This window comes from Canis lupus, chromosome 12, assembly GCF_003254725.2.
Source record: "Canis lupus dingo isolate Sandy chromosome 12, ASM325472v2, whole genome shotgun sequence".
NCBI classification, from domain to species: Eukaryota; Metazoa; Chordata; class Mammalia; order Carnivora; family Canidae; genus Canis; species Canis lupus.
In genome coordinates this window covers 30,065,479-30,080,183 of record NC_064254.1, presented here as the reverse complement: position 1 = coordinate 30,080,183, position 14,705 = coordinate 30,065,479, and the positions used below count along the sequence as shown (strand labels likewise).

At 34.2% G+C, this 14,705-nt stretch overlaps 1 long non-coding RNA gene across 2 annotated transcripts in view; it reads right to left on the bottom strand.

Annotated features, from left to right (window-relative positions):
* LOC112658618 (uncharacterized) overlaps nucleotides 1-8,014 on the bottom strand; it is a 114,135-nt gene extending 106,121 nt beyond the window's left edge. For both annotated transcript variants that reach the window (XR_007401207.1, XR_003135831.3), the window contains exon 1: nucleotides 7,907-8,014. This is a non-coding gene — a long non-coding RNA (uncharacterized LOC112658618). The remainder of the gene's footprint in view (nucleotides 1-7,906) is intronic.
* Nucleotides 8,015-14,705: the final 6,691 nt, after the last annotated feature.

Here is a 14,705-nt window from a genome sequence, read left to right as displayed (position 1 = left end):
GAGAACAGCAACAAGGTTGGTTTGAATCATGATTTAATCTTACCCACTGACTTACTCTGAGACCATCCTGGACCCATGGTTGGGTCCTTCCTTAGGTTCCTCTGAGAGGGGGAAATGTGGAGGCCAAGAAAAATTAAGGCCATCCCACCTAAAGTTTAGCATTAGCACAAGTACAGCCATCTTAGGCCCCTGTGAATAAGAGCTGAACTTTACGGGAAAAACTGCAGAATGTCCTCAAAGTTCTTGACAGGGAATCCCATATCAGAAAGAAAACAGAGCCCATGCCCTGCCCATGGTAGAAAGTCCCATATTAGAATGAGAACAGAGCTCAATGCCCTTAGGCCCCATATCAGAATGTAAACAGAACTTGAGAAATTCCTCCATCTCTTCTGAAAATCCCCTAGACCAGCCTATAAAAACCCAGCTGTAACCCACTTCAGGGTCCAAGTCCCTGCTCTGCTCTGTTGGGTCCACTTGGACCCAAGCTCGAGCTTGTAGATAAACCCTCGTGCACTTGCATTGGTGTCGGCTCCTTGGTGGTTTCTCAGATTCGCAATCTTGGGCACAACACTGATTTAATTTTTTTAAATCTATAAGTCACACTAGTATTAGTAACCTATTAGGTAGTAAGAAAACTCACATATTGATTACTTCTCATTTTTAATGTACAAGTTAATAATTAGGTTATTGATAAGAGAAAGGAGTCTGAAGATAAGAGTATCTATGACTTTAGGCTCTTATGGAACAAAGGGAGCAGAAGGGTGGGAGAAGAATGTATTGGAATTTAGATTTATTTACTCACTCTCTCTTACTATGATTGTTGGGAAGGAACAGAAGAAAAATTTCCTGAGATATTCATAAGTGATAACAAAATGTTCTGAGCTATTTAGTACATGATGTTTTTTAAATCTTGTAAACAACCTTCAACTTGAAAGCATGTAAAACATCACAATGTTCAAATGATCTAAAGGAAGTTTGTTGTCAGGAAAGGGATTTTTTTCCACTTTAGTAAATGAATTTGAATAGCCTTGCATTTACCTATACTATTATTACATAAATTATGTAGTTTCTTTTGCTACTCTGACAAAATCTCAGAAACCAAGTGTCTACTTTTTCTCCCAGAGTGCTTGCAAGAAATTTGTGACTCTTGCAGATTAAAACAGAAAAACAAGTGAAGCTTGCTTTCTTCCATAACAACCACTGGCTTACTTGATGAATGAATGGCCCCAGAGAACATGTCTTAATTTCTGTTGCAAATTTTTAACTTATACCATGAGATCTTGTGGGCAAGATGAAGAAATGTGTTATGGAAGAAGTGTTGGGATTAATTGGTTAATCACACTGACACAGGCTGATAATAGTGATAAGAATGGCAGCATATCATGGGACTTGGTCTTTGTCTCTGTAATTAAAAATCATTGTCACAGACTTCAGTAGACATCTCGGTGATGCATCTGTCATTAATCTCTTTTAAGACCTTTCCCTTCCCCCTTTCTTCGGTTCTGTCCAGTCTTTCAGAGGGCTGGTCAGCCCCACTACATTTGCCAGATTTCCTCACCATTAGGTGGCACTGGTAGAGGAATGCAAGGAAGGAGAAAAGGAGGAGTGGGGGCAGGGAGGCGGGCAGCATTTGTGTGTCCAGCCCTCCATGTTTTAGGAAACATTTTCTTGATATTTCAGCTCCTTCTCAGTATCTCCCTCTGTGTTCCCAGCTCTTGTCAGAGAGCTTCCTTATGGTTCTAGTTGCCTCCATACAGCCTCCCATTGGAGCTCAAGAACACCATTGATTTCTAAAGGTGTTTCCTAAATTTTCTAATCTCTGAGTTTCTCACTGACACTTCTCTTCCATCTCTTTCAGGCCTTTGCAATTATTTTCCCATATTAATCTCACTGCAATGAACTACTTGCCATGGGCTGTTTTTCTAATTGCCCTTGATCCTTACTAGATATAGTTGCCATGTTCATTATAGTTGTAAGAGGCATGAAAGTAGGATAGTCAAAAAGGGTAGGATTCAAAAACCTTTTGATAAATGTATTTTCTATTTTATCCAGCTAAAGTCCAAATTTCCACAGCCTGTTAAGATTTAATTCTTACATTTGTGCCCAAGAATCTCTATATTTGTAGAAGAAGGGCTATAACTATATGCCATATAAAATGCTTCAAGAATGGTTTAGCAACTCATGCTCAGGATAAGATGGCCTGTGTTACAGTTTGAGTATTTTGGAAGAAGACACTAAGATGGAGTTTGTGGTACCCAGGAATTAACTAACCACTGTGAAAGAAAGAGAAGAAGCAGAGTTGGGCAGAGTAGCTGATAAAAGTCAAATGTAGTGTCAACAGAGCCACAGTAATTTGGAAGGGAACTCTAGAATGATTATTGCCCATTGGATTGTTCTACATGGAGCCTAAATGGCCTGGCCTTTATATCCATGCTTTACTCTTCAGATAAAAACCTCCCCAGAAAGAGTAGATTTCTGTAATTGAAGCAGACCCAAAAGAAATTGGAAACTGAAGGCTATCTGTTCACTGACTGAATTCTCCCTACCCACCCACACACTTCATGTCTCTTCTCCAACACACAGCTGGGTTGCAAGTCTTTCCTGGAAGGGGAACTGAATTATATATTTCCAGATATTTCACAGCCTGGGTTTGAGTTTTGGACCTCACTTTTACAAATTTTATTATCTTGGACAAATTTTAAATTTCTCCTTGCCTCAGTTTATTCCTCTGTAAAGTGAAATAATAGTAGTACCTACCTATGATAGTTAATTTAATGTGTTAACCTAGCTAGGAGACTCTATCCAACCTTATGGTCAAACACTAGTCTAGACACTGGTCAGAAGCTATTTTTTAGATGTGACTAACATTTAAATCACTAGACTGTGAGTAAAACAATTCACCTTCCATAATGTGAATGGGTCTCATGTAATCAACTGAAGGTCTTAAGAGAAAATATCTAAAAAGAATTTTGTTCTCAGTCTGTCTTCAGACTCAATCTTCAGACAAATCTGTAGCATCAACTCTTGCTGTAATTTCCAGACTGTAGTCCTGCCCTATAGATAACAGACTTGCCAGCCCCCACAATTATGTGAACCAGTTCCTTAAAATAAATCTCTCTTCATATGTATACATTCTATTGATTCTGTTTCTCTGGAGAATGCTGACTAATACAATATCTCACAGGTCCATTATATGACTTAAATGTACAGCACAGTGCCTGGTAAATATTTGGGACACAGTAAATATGGCTTCTATTGTTTACAGAGGTTTCTATTTATTAGCAACTCAAGAAATTATAAATGCATTATTTTAGCTATAAAAATAATGAATCATATGTGTATGAAACAAACTGGATTTATATTAATTATTCTTAAATATTTTAGAGTTCATCTAAAATTAAATATACTCTCTTATACTTGAAAGAATATGTTCAATTTTACTATTTTTTTATGGTAGTCCCTAGATACTTTGTTTTTCCCAGCAAGTCTCTGAAAATTTATCATGCAGATTACAGTATAATATTAACCACCTTTGACTACTAGGAGACTGTAAAATGCACTCCATGGTGTTTCAATGCATGAAGGTACTTTCAGAGTGCTTTATGTAGCATAATCCATTTACTAAAACTTGCAGGGTCCCTTGTTTTATGAGGTTCTACAAAGATGACAGATGTTCTTTAATGTTTCACCATGGGAATTCTCCCTCAAATAAAGCTGTCTACACAGGAGACTATGAATAGATCCAGTTGTTTAGAGGATGGAAATTCTCCAATTATAATACTATTTATTATGAGTTTCAGAAAAAATATTTGCACTAAAACAAAATGTACTGGAGTAAGATATGTAACTCAAATTGTCTCTTAATTGTCAAGCAAAGGTTACTGCAAAACTGTATTTCAGTACATTGGTGCAAATGTCTGACCAACGGTGTACAGATGATTTGGAGAGGTTGTTCAGATACAGATTTCTCCATTTTATACATACCTACTGGATTAGAATCCACAGGAAGAAAGCCTCAAATTTCCATTGTAACAATGGATTCTGTTTCTTATCTACCCTACAGTTTAAAATCTACTAGACAAAATAAGTTTAAAATCTAGAAAACTTTCAGAATCAACTACATATTTAGAAATATAATTGAGTAAAATAACTCTTTTAAACTTTTTAATAAACTTTAAACTTCCGATTATCTGCTCTGTTTTTGTTGAGAAACATAGTAGTTATGTGTGGTGTATATATTTTTACATAGACACAATGTCAGAAAGTAAATAACTTATCTTCAGCAAGAAGTTTATATCACCTTATTTACTATATTTATATCAATAGATTTTGACCTAAGTCAAACTGAAATCAACAACATACTTTATTTTGGAAATTATTGGAAGATGTAATAATTCAGATTGAATAAACAAGTGTTTAAGTTAGAAATTTGATCATTTGATGTAATCATATGAATTCCAAAAAGCATTTTCATTTTATAATATTATTTATATCTAAACAGTTAACTATTGTACACCTGTACAACCACAAAACAGAAAAATCTGATCCAATGTCATATTCACATTATGGAGGAGAAAATAACCAATTGTTTTCTTTTTCAAAGCACTGCTTCCTTACACATACAATGATAAGAAAGCTGAAATCCATTTTAGTTTATCAAATGTTTATTCAATACCTCCTATGCTCTAGCTACTATTTATTAGCATCAGCCACATAGATTAATAGAATCCTCCTTTTCTTTAAGGGGTTAAAACATCAAATTAAAACAATTTATCCTTAGTGCTTAAGAGTATCATTGTGTACTGCATTATTTAAGAATTATACTCCCTTACAAATAACAAGAACTCTGTATTAGTGTACTATTGCTGCCATAACAAATTATTACAAACTTGGGATTTAAAACAATGCCAATTAATTTTTGTTTATTTCTGGAAGTCAGAAATCCAGAATCCATTTCTCTAGACTCAAATCAAGGTGTTGGCAGAGCAGCACTACTGTTGGAAATTAGGGGAGAATCTGTTTTCTTGTTTTTTTTTTTTCCCACCTCTAGAGCTGCATTCCCTCATGTCCTATTGGCTCATGTCCCTTTCCTCATCTCTAAACCAGCAGCTCCAGGATAGCATGTCTCTGTAATCAAATCTCCTACTGCTTCCTTTTTAAAGGATTCTTTCAACTTAATTGAGTCCACCCAGATAATCAAGGATTATCTTCCCTTTTCAAATTTTTTAATTTAATCACACCTGCAAAGTCACTTATGCTATACAAGGTGATATTCAGATTCACGGGATTGGGACCTCAATATTCTGCCTACCATTCACCCCAAAACAGTAACTCAGATGAAAAAGAAGAGTATTTTAGCATCCTAAAAAGAAAAGTCCAGAATAGAAGATAAAGACTAGAATGACAGGACTACAGTGTTGTCAAGAAATCTCTACACTATCCCTAGGATATGACCCTCTTTCAAATGCCTGAATGATGGCTTCTAGAGTTTTAGCTATTATTTCTGTATTTCACGGGTTAGGAAGAATGAATGACAGAAGAGCAAAAACATATAAATTAGCTGTCTCTTCCTCTTTGGAGAACTTTTCTAGAAATTCTAACGAAAAGCTTTAGGTCACTGCTCACTGGCAAGAACTCAGTCTCATAGTCCTGACTAGCTGTGTAAAAGACTTGGAATTTATTTATTTATTTATTTATTTATTTATTTGTTTATTATTTATTTATTTATTTATTATTCATATTGCTGCCCATATAAAAGTGGATTTTGGACAGGGGAGATGGAAACTGAATACTAGGATCTACTGTTATACATCAATATTTAGTATAATATTTTTGGCTCATCTATTTTGAAAATACATGTATTATTAAGCCAATAATTATATCATGTCTTAGTAAGACCATTGCTTACATAGCAATATATGAACTCTTGCTTTTGAAATACACCATCTTTAGAAGTAGGATTCTTTCCTTTGAGTGTGTCTGGGAAATAAAGGAGATCAAATATGCCATAGTCATGCTGTATCAGAAATATACAGTAGTTGCCATTGTGTCATGTGATGCCAGCTACAAACACTGAAATTAGAATGGAATTGCTGGCAATGAAAATGTTGGAGGAACTGTATATGAAGATGACTCATTTTACTTGTCATTTTGAAAGATGTGAGAATTTTTCCGCCAGGATTTCTGGCTGAAATCTGAAGTGCTATCCTGTTTAGCTCTGTCTCTTAATAAGGTAATTAAGACCTGAGTAATAAATTCCACACAGGCATAAATAGAAGCATTTCCAATATATTTATTTTTTCTGATAAAATATACTATTAAGATGAAAACACTAATGAGTTATGCTATAAGAAATATTGTAGGTAGTAAGACATTTTCTGACAATTAAAAAAAACACATATACTGTTAGTGTTTTGGATTTTTCTTAAAATATTCTGAAACCAATTTGTTCTCTTTCCATGCCATCAATGTTATTTATCCTGAGTCAGACATAAGTATACTCTTGTATTTATATGTTATCCTTCTGGAGCTGTTTACACTAAAAATTGCATCCACACAGAATTGCTTCCCTGTGGCACAAACCACATTGTTTTGCTTTGAGGTTTCAAACATCAGAAGTAACTTTGAAGTGTTCTGCTAAGTGCCTTGCACTCAATAATGTGCCACTACTCTCTCCTAGCTCTCTACTATCTCACTTGTTCCTTTTCAGGTGACTTTGTGACATCCTCCCCTCTGACTTGCCTTAATAATATTGGCATTTATCACAGTTATTTTCCTATCCTTCTAGTTGCTCTCCCTGGGAGATTTTACTGTTCTTGTTCTTGTTTATGACTTCCAAATCTATATCCCCATTCCAATCTCTCCTGTAAGTTCTAGCACTGTAGGTTTAAATGCCCACTGAAATTTTCCACATAAATGCCCTATAGGCACTTACAACAAAGACAATTCAGAACTTGAATTCTCCCCAACTTGCTATAAATCTACCTTTGCTCTATTGCTCCTTCTATTAGTGAAAGTTACCGTCATCCATTTAGTAGCTGAAATAGGAAAGGAGGGATTACTGTATGTCTTCTCCAAGTCATTTGTATTCTTCATTTACCAACCACCAGCCATATTTAATGATCTTGCCCTATAAACATCATTCCAAAATTTCTCTAGAATCTCTATACTCTACTAATCCAAATTCCCTATGATCACTTGCATTAATACCCCAACAATTGCTATTCTTCATTAAGTGACAGCTTTGCAACTGGCCTCAAGATCAAGTGTATTGATACATCCTCTTCCCAGTCCTATCACTGCATGACCAACAGAGTCCTTTTCTGAAAGCTTATATCTCACTGTGTTTATGACCTTTTCAAAACTTTTGGGTTAAATTCCAGTTTCCTCCAGATGACCATAAAAGGTTTTGGGTTGTTTTTGTTTTTATTTTTTTCTAATTCAGTTTCTGCTTTTTCTCTCCAGGCACATCTTTTTTTCTAACTCTAAACTCAGATTTACTATTGGTTTTAAATCCTACATATACCATGTGCTGTCTTAATTCTTTGTATTCAATATAAACACACGATCTGTTCTTAGAAACTGAACATCCCTTCAATTGAAATTCTTACTAGTGCTTTGTGTCTCATTTAAATTATTTTGTCCCTTCCTAACTTCCACAATCTGGTAAAAAGTTAATACACACACACACACACACACACAGACACACACACACCCCTGACCTACTCTAGTAAAGTTCCTTTGTCTTTTCTGTTCTGCCCTTAGACATAAAAGTTAAAACTCAATATCTGCACACTTGTGTAAATGAATACTACAAACTTATGCTTACTTTTCATATTTTTAAGACATGATTAGTTTCTGAAATAATCTATATAAAAGTGATTTTAAGAAAAGCAACCTCCATTACCTGAGAGCTGAGAACACGTCAGGGAATAGAAATCATGAAGGAAAACAAAATGAAGGTCCCTGAACTCAGTCTGAGAGGCAGAAAAGGGGTGTGTGTATGAAATTCCTCAGATTTCTTGTTTCTTTGATGCAGGAAAACGCCCAGAGTGACCTTGAATGTGCAGTTTCATTTTCACACTAATCCGTGTGGTAGAAAACTCCCCCATACTGATTAGTTTTTCTGTTGTACCTATATTTGGAATTATAACTGGTTTTCATGATTGTTTACAAGGATTTCTGAACTCTCCTCAATTCTTATTTATGCATTTTCCTGATAGTTCTCATAACATTCATTATTTTTTTTGCCTATTGTCTTATTTTAGAATATTTCTTTTTTTCATTGTTTTGACATTTATGAATTTTTAAAATATAAGTAAACATTTTGATATATTAGCCTCTATTAGATCAAAAAGAATGACCCTCGGGGGATCCCTGGGTGGCTCAGCGGTTTGGCGCCTGCCTTTGGCCCAGGGCGTGATCCTGGAGTCCCGAGATTGAGTCCCACGTCGGGCTCCCGGAGTGGAGCCTGCTTTAAAAGAAAAAAAAAAGAAAAAAAAAAAAAAGAATGACCCTCATAAAAGAAATTTAATAGATTAAGAGAGACTAGATTCTAAGGACCAGACTGGACTGAATACAACTTAGGAAACCTAAATCAAGGAAACCATGAAGAACTGTTTAATTAAGGCAATAATTTTAATAATAATAATAATATCAACAATAACAATAATAGATATTACATTCATTATTTTTTATCTTGCTATTTATAATTTACTCTGAAGCAGGCTGAAATGTGAAAATATTCTGAGAATATTTTCTCTTAGCTTATACCAGAAATGTGGACACATTGGTGAAGGGAAGATTACATGGATCATTATGAAATGATCAATACATCACAGATGAGTTTCCAGGTGGCACAATTATTATGGGTGAAATTGCAGTTCCAGCAATGATCTGAGCATACATTCCTTAGAAACTCACATTCTTAACTTCTAAATTTAGCAACAAAATATATTTAATATACTAAAACAGAGCCTAGCAGGACAATAATAGATTAAATCCCAGTCTAGGAAAAGAGGAAATGCCTTCTAAGTGGGAATATTCCACCAAGTGAGGTAAATATGAACTATTTTTACATGTTCCAAACTCTGTGATTTAATATCTCTTGCTAAAGGGTATCACAAAGGCAAAACCATTATTTTCATAATTAATTCAGCCAAATAAAACAAATCAAAGGATGTTAAAACTAATGGATGAAAGTTTGACAAATAATGAAATATTTATATAATATTTCCACAAAATACTTATTGATTACAAAAGAAAAAATAGTAACTCTACAGTGGAGTCATCAGACACCTTCTCAGTCAAGAGATCAATGTTAATATCATCAGTGATCGGGGAAATTAAATTGTGTGCCTGCCATTTTCTCATGGAATGAGAAAAATACATCATTATTTCTATTTTTATGATATTTTGCCAAAGATGCACTACCAGAATTAAATAGTAAGGAAACATCAAATAAATCCAAACAGAGGCCCATTCTTCAAAATAACTGCTGATAATCTTCAGAAGTTTTAAGGTCATGAATGTCAATGCAAGACCATGGAGCTGTTTAAGATTGAAGCAAGCTAGAGACATACCTAATGTGACATATTATTTGAATTGAATCATTTTTACTCTAAAAGACATCATTGAAATATTTGGTGAATCATAAATGGTGAGGATGAATTAGAAGATCATAATATATCAAATTTAATTTCCTTATTTTTGTGTTTATATTTCTATTACCTGAGAATCAAAAGATGACCTCTCTCAGTAGTGGGGCTTTATGTATGCACTAGCACATAATTAAACTCCTCCATATCAAGGTACACTGAATTATTTAGTAGAAGAAAATTATTATACTTAACAGGTACCACTTGTATCAATACAAATAAATATGGATAAATGAAAGCTATAAATGAAAGCTCTTTTTAATAAATTATTTGTCTTTTTAGAGTATCAGCTTTCCTCTGATGTTAGTATCTTGCACACCTTCCTCCTTTCTAAAATCAACTAAGTTGGTCAATTACAGTCTTAAGTTTTATGCCTTTCTTTGTCCTTGGCATTCTCTTTGTCTCTTTATGGTAACGAGGCTAATCCTCTTTTCAGTGGGCTCCTATGGGGCTGAAGCATCAAGACTCTCAATAAAAAGCTGAACAGTTCAACAATTTTTATTGAGTCTTGATTGAACAGCCCTTAGGGAGCTAAGCATAGAAAGGAAGAGATGGAGAAAAGTAGTCAAGAGTTGTAATAGCTTCAATCTAAGGACGTATAGCACCAGTCCAACAGACCTGGCAATGTCAAAAATTTAACAGCTTGGCATCAATGCACATCTCCTGGTGCCAAATAACGAGGCACAGAGAACAGAAATAAAAGTGGTATCGAAGTTAGATTTTTCTTTTCTTTTCATTACAGAACACCTGAAATTGTAACAAAATTGTGAATGGTCAAAGTCAACATCTTTCTGTTTCTTTTAAGTGAAATCTTAACCTTCAGAAAATAAGAAATCATGTTATATAATAAAGATTGGAAAATTTGCTGACATTGAGGGCATTCCTTCACAACTACTGGGCCTCCCTCAGACTTTTCCAGTCCTGCTCTCACAGGACTCATGCATCCTCTGTCAAGCTGACAGAAGAAATAATATGGGAATGAAAAAAGAGCAGTTCCACCCATAGAAGAGAAAAGAAAGCTATAAAGGTCGACATGATTCCTCAAAAGGAGAATATTTCTTGTAGTTACTAGACAACAGGACCTAGGAGCCATTAATATTCATCATTCCTTAAGGAGTCTAAAGAAAACTTATTGAGAGTTCTTGGTTTGCTGTCGTTCATTAAGATATGTATGCCATGGAAAGCTGTTAAGGAAAACAGCTTTCTATGGTCAAATAACTTGGTAAAACTCCAAGTAGGAAAAAATCAGTATTGGAATTTGTAGAACTCTCTATATTATACAATGTTGTAAACCTTCAAGCAATGGAAAAATATGCAGCATTTCTCAAATTGCATATTTGTTCTTCAAAGCTTTATGAATGTAGAACATGAAAAAGGTAGAGAATAGAAAGGTAAGTTTATCTCAAATAACTTCTTGGGATAACACATCAAAGCATACAAAATGTTCCTATCATATTGCAACTTAATTTTAGTGATGGTCCTGTGAATGAAATCAGACAATTATCATGCATTATCTTCCAAGAGATAAGGAAGCTGAAGCTAAGAAAATGATGAATGATATTATTGTACCAAAGACAAAAATGTGCACATATTTAGATTTCTTTCTTCCACTTCAAGTTTCCAAGAGAAACAATTCTTAAATAGCCTTTGAGAATGACATTCCCTCAAGATTTACTTATTTAAGAATCTCAATTTTAGAGCTGTTTTTCTTCAGTATAGGTGGAAAGCATCAATCAACTCTGCTGCCCAGTAACAAACACTACAGGTTCTAAACCTGGGAATCTATACTCAATTAAATCAAAATTACTAAAGATTCTAAAGTATACCTAATACACACACATGTGCACATTGTACTTATAGAAAGATATTATTAGCTAACTAGCAGAAACATGAGGCACCTTGCTCAGAGATGAGAACCAAGACACTAGGCAAAGTAACTTGGTGGGTTTGGACCTCTATGATAACATCCCAGAGGTGATATACTGAGAGCCAGATGTCATTACCCTACATGTTCAGAAGGATTCCCCTTCAGGAAAGGAAATTAGAAATACCAATGTCTCCATTATATAGAATTGGGAATAGCTACTCTCCTAAGAGTGGAGGAAGGTCTTACGTGTCAGAGGGTAAATATACGTCCTTACGTGTCAGAGGGTAAATATATTTCTCCAGGGGGTAGATAAGACTGTATCTCTGAGTTTACCATTCAGGATTTTTTTCCCTTTTGGAATTGTAAACACATATTTAGAGATTTAGAGAATATTCTAAATCTCTTTGGAGGCCTGTGAGCTATGTAGCCATCCTTTCCCTTAACTCAATATTTTAAAAATATATAAGCATGTGAAATAAAAAGAACCATAAGTTAAATTAGATCTTTTTGTATAACTGTATATCGAGTCCATGGCCATCCTTTTATCTAAGGGAAATTGCATGGAGACAGATATAAATTTTTAGTTAATAATAGGTTGGGAAGTACAAGATGATCCATCTGAGTGCTATACAGAAAATATCATGGCATTAACACTTTAATTGAAACAATTCTTGATGAATCAGACACAAGATGGTCATGTTGTTTTCAATCAGTTTTGTATCCAACAGAGAATAAATACTATTTATGTTAATGGCATATTCTAGGGACTCAAAGAGATATTCAGTACTTTCTTCTGCCACACAGGAAGCAGAAGCTGTCAAATGATTTAAAGCCATAAAGCAGAATGATTATCCTGTTGTGACTCCCTGGGTTTGGGTATGTCACTAGGAACAATAGAGGCTGAGCTCATTTAGGTTGACCTGCTGAGGCCTCACATCCAATTTATGTGGTAAGAGAGGCTGCATCTGGTTCCAAAGGCAAGAAGGACATAGAATCATTCTGGATAATCATTAAGGATGTCATAGAATGCCTTTAATATACTTATATAAAATTGATCAAAATATTATAAGATTAGAAAATTAGTATGATATTTTATAAAAGGACAAGTTCATGAACCAATGGGATAGAAAGGTATTTCTTTTTTTTTTTTTTTTCTATAGTGTATTGATTTTGTTTTTAAAATTATCATTTGAAAAGGAATTTCACTACATCTTCTACCTCATTCTTATGTAAAATGAAAAAAAAAGAGTAATTAAAAATACAGAAATAGAAGAAAGAGTATTATTAAGGGACAATTCTGGGGAAAAAAATGTGAATTATTCTTGTCTAAATTCTTACAAAGTACTTTTATCTTTTGTCAAATCTTTATGAAATTAGTTAAGGAGACTCCAGGTCCAAAAGAGGCAACTGAAAGGGGAAGTAAATACTTGAATGTGTATGATTTTATTAGAGAAACTATTGAATTTAATGTTATCCAAACATCCAGGATGTCAAAAATCCATTCATCTTTATTTCTTACAAATGCCACAATGACACAGTCTGACATTTTTTTTTCCTGTTGTGGATATATTGTTTCTGACTCTTTATAGAGAGCAATCCAAATTATGAAGCTGAGGTCTAGTTAACACTACATGAAATGAAAGAGAATAAGTTAAATTACATTTCTGTTTAAATTAGAACAATATAAATCCAAAGAACTCATCTTAATCCAAATAGTTATTTATGAGAACTATATTGACCTATATTGACTCAAAACTTTGTAACTAAATTCACACAGTTTTGAATTTATGGAGATTTATATGAGATCAAAATCTAATTCGCTTTATGGATGGAAAGTCAAGCAAACAGAAACAAATGAAAATATGTTATAAGCAGATTGCACTTTGCATACTTTTTTTTCCATTTCATTTTATTTTACAGATGTTTAACTTTCATCCTCTCATCTCCTAACAAATTACATTCATGAATCCTGTCGAAGATACAAATTAGAGTTTCCATATAAACAGTTCCCAAAGTCATGTATCAATGATGTGAAAGTTTTGATAGTAAGATTCCATTTCTGAATTTAATTTCAATGTACAAGAAAAATAAAATTAAGGTGAAAGCTGGGACAAAGTTGATACATTTAAAGTGACTGTGTCTCTTACCTGGATATATTTAGGGATATACATTGTATCTGACAGGGAAACTATTCCTGTAAAACATAAGGCATGTAAAGCTGCCCTTCAAGCAATATTTTTTTTCCTTCAAGCAATATTAATTAAACATGCTATATGGAGAAAAATAAGGTTTCCTGAGTCCCTACAGTGTAGAATAGAGGCTAGGCACAGACAAATTATCTGTTTGATACCTCCATGTAGAGTATAGACTGGTGCTTATGGACAAAACCTGATAGCACCTTCAAAGACATCAGCTGGAACTTTGCACTAAATATTGTCCATTTGAGGGCCAATTACTAGCTTGCTATCCAACACTAATTGAAACCGCCGCTATGACCAAAGGGCATTAAGCAGTCTTGAAATCTAAAATACATATGATGTCTTGGGTAATATTAGAAAAAAAATTCTCATGGGGAAACAATGATTAGAATAGTTCTATAATAAAATGAAAATGGTTTATACAGGATCATGGTACGAAGGGAATGCAAGGAGGAAAGAGTTATGAGTAGGAAGACTCTTTTTTTTTCTTTAGGACTGACTTTGGAGCAGTGGGAGGAGCTGCCAGATTCTATCATCACATGGATTGTACCCTATGAACAGCATTCAATTGACCAACAAGGAGCTGCTTGGTTTGTGGATGTCAGTTCCAAGGTAAATGGACAACAACCTGTTTGGAAGACTACCATTCTAATCTAAGAAGATGGGCTAATTTGCATGCTTCTTGACATGATGTCTCTGTTTTTACAAACTCATGAGAAGTGGTCAATGGCCTGACCATATTGTCAGACAGAAAGGAAACATAAATGGCCCTATAGAAATCATTATGGGAATTTGAAAGATGTGTTAAAGTAGAACATGTCAATGTCCACAAAGAAAACTCCCTTCTAGCATCAGAAGGTGATTGGAATGATGCAAATTATAGTTACCATATCAATATTTTCCAAAGTTATGTACCAAAGATGTGAAAGTTTTAATAGTAATATTCAATTCTAATTTAATTTAAATGCTTGAGAAAATGACGTT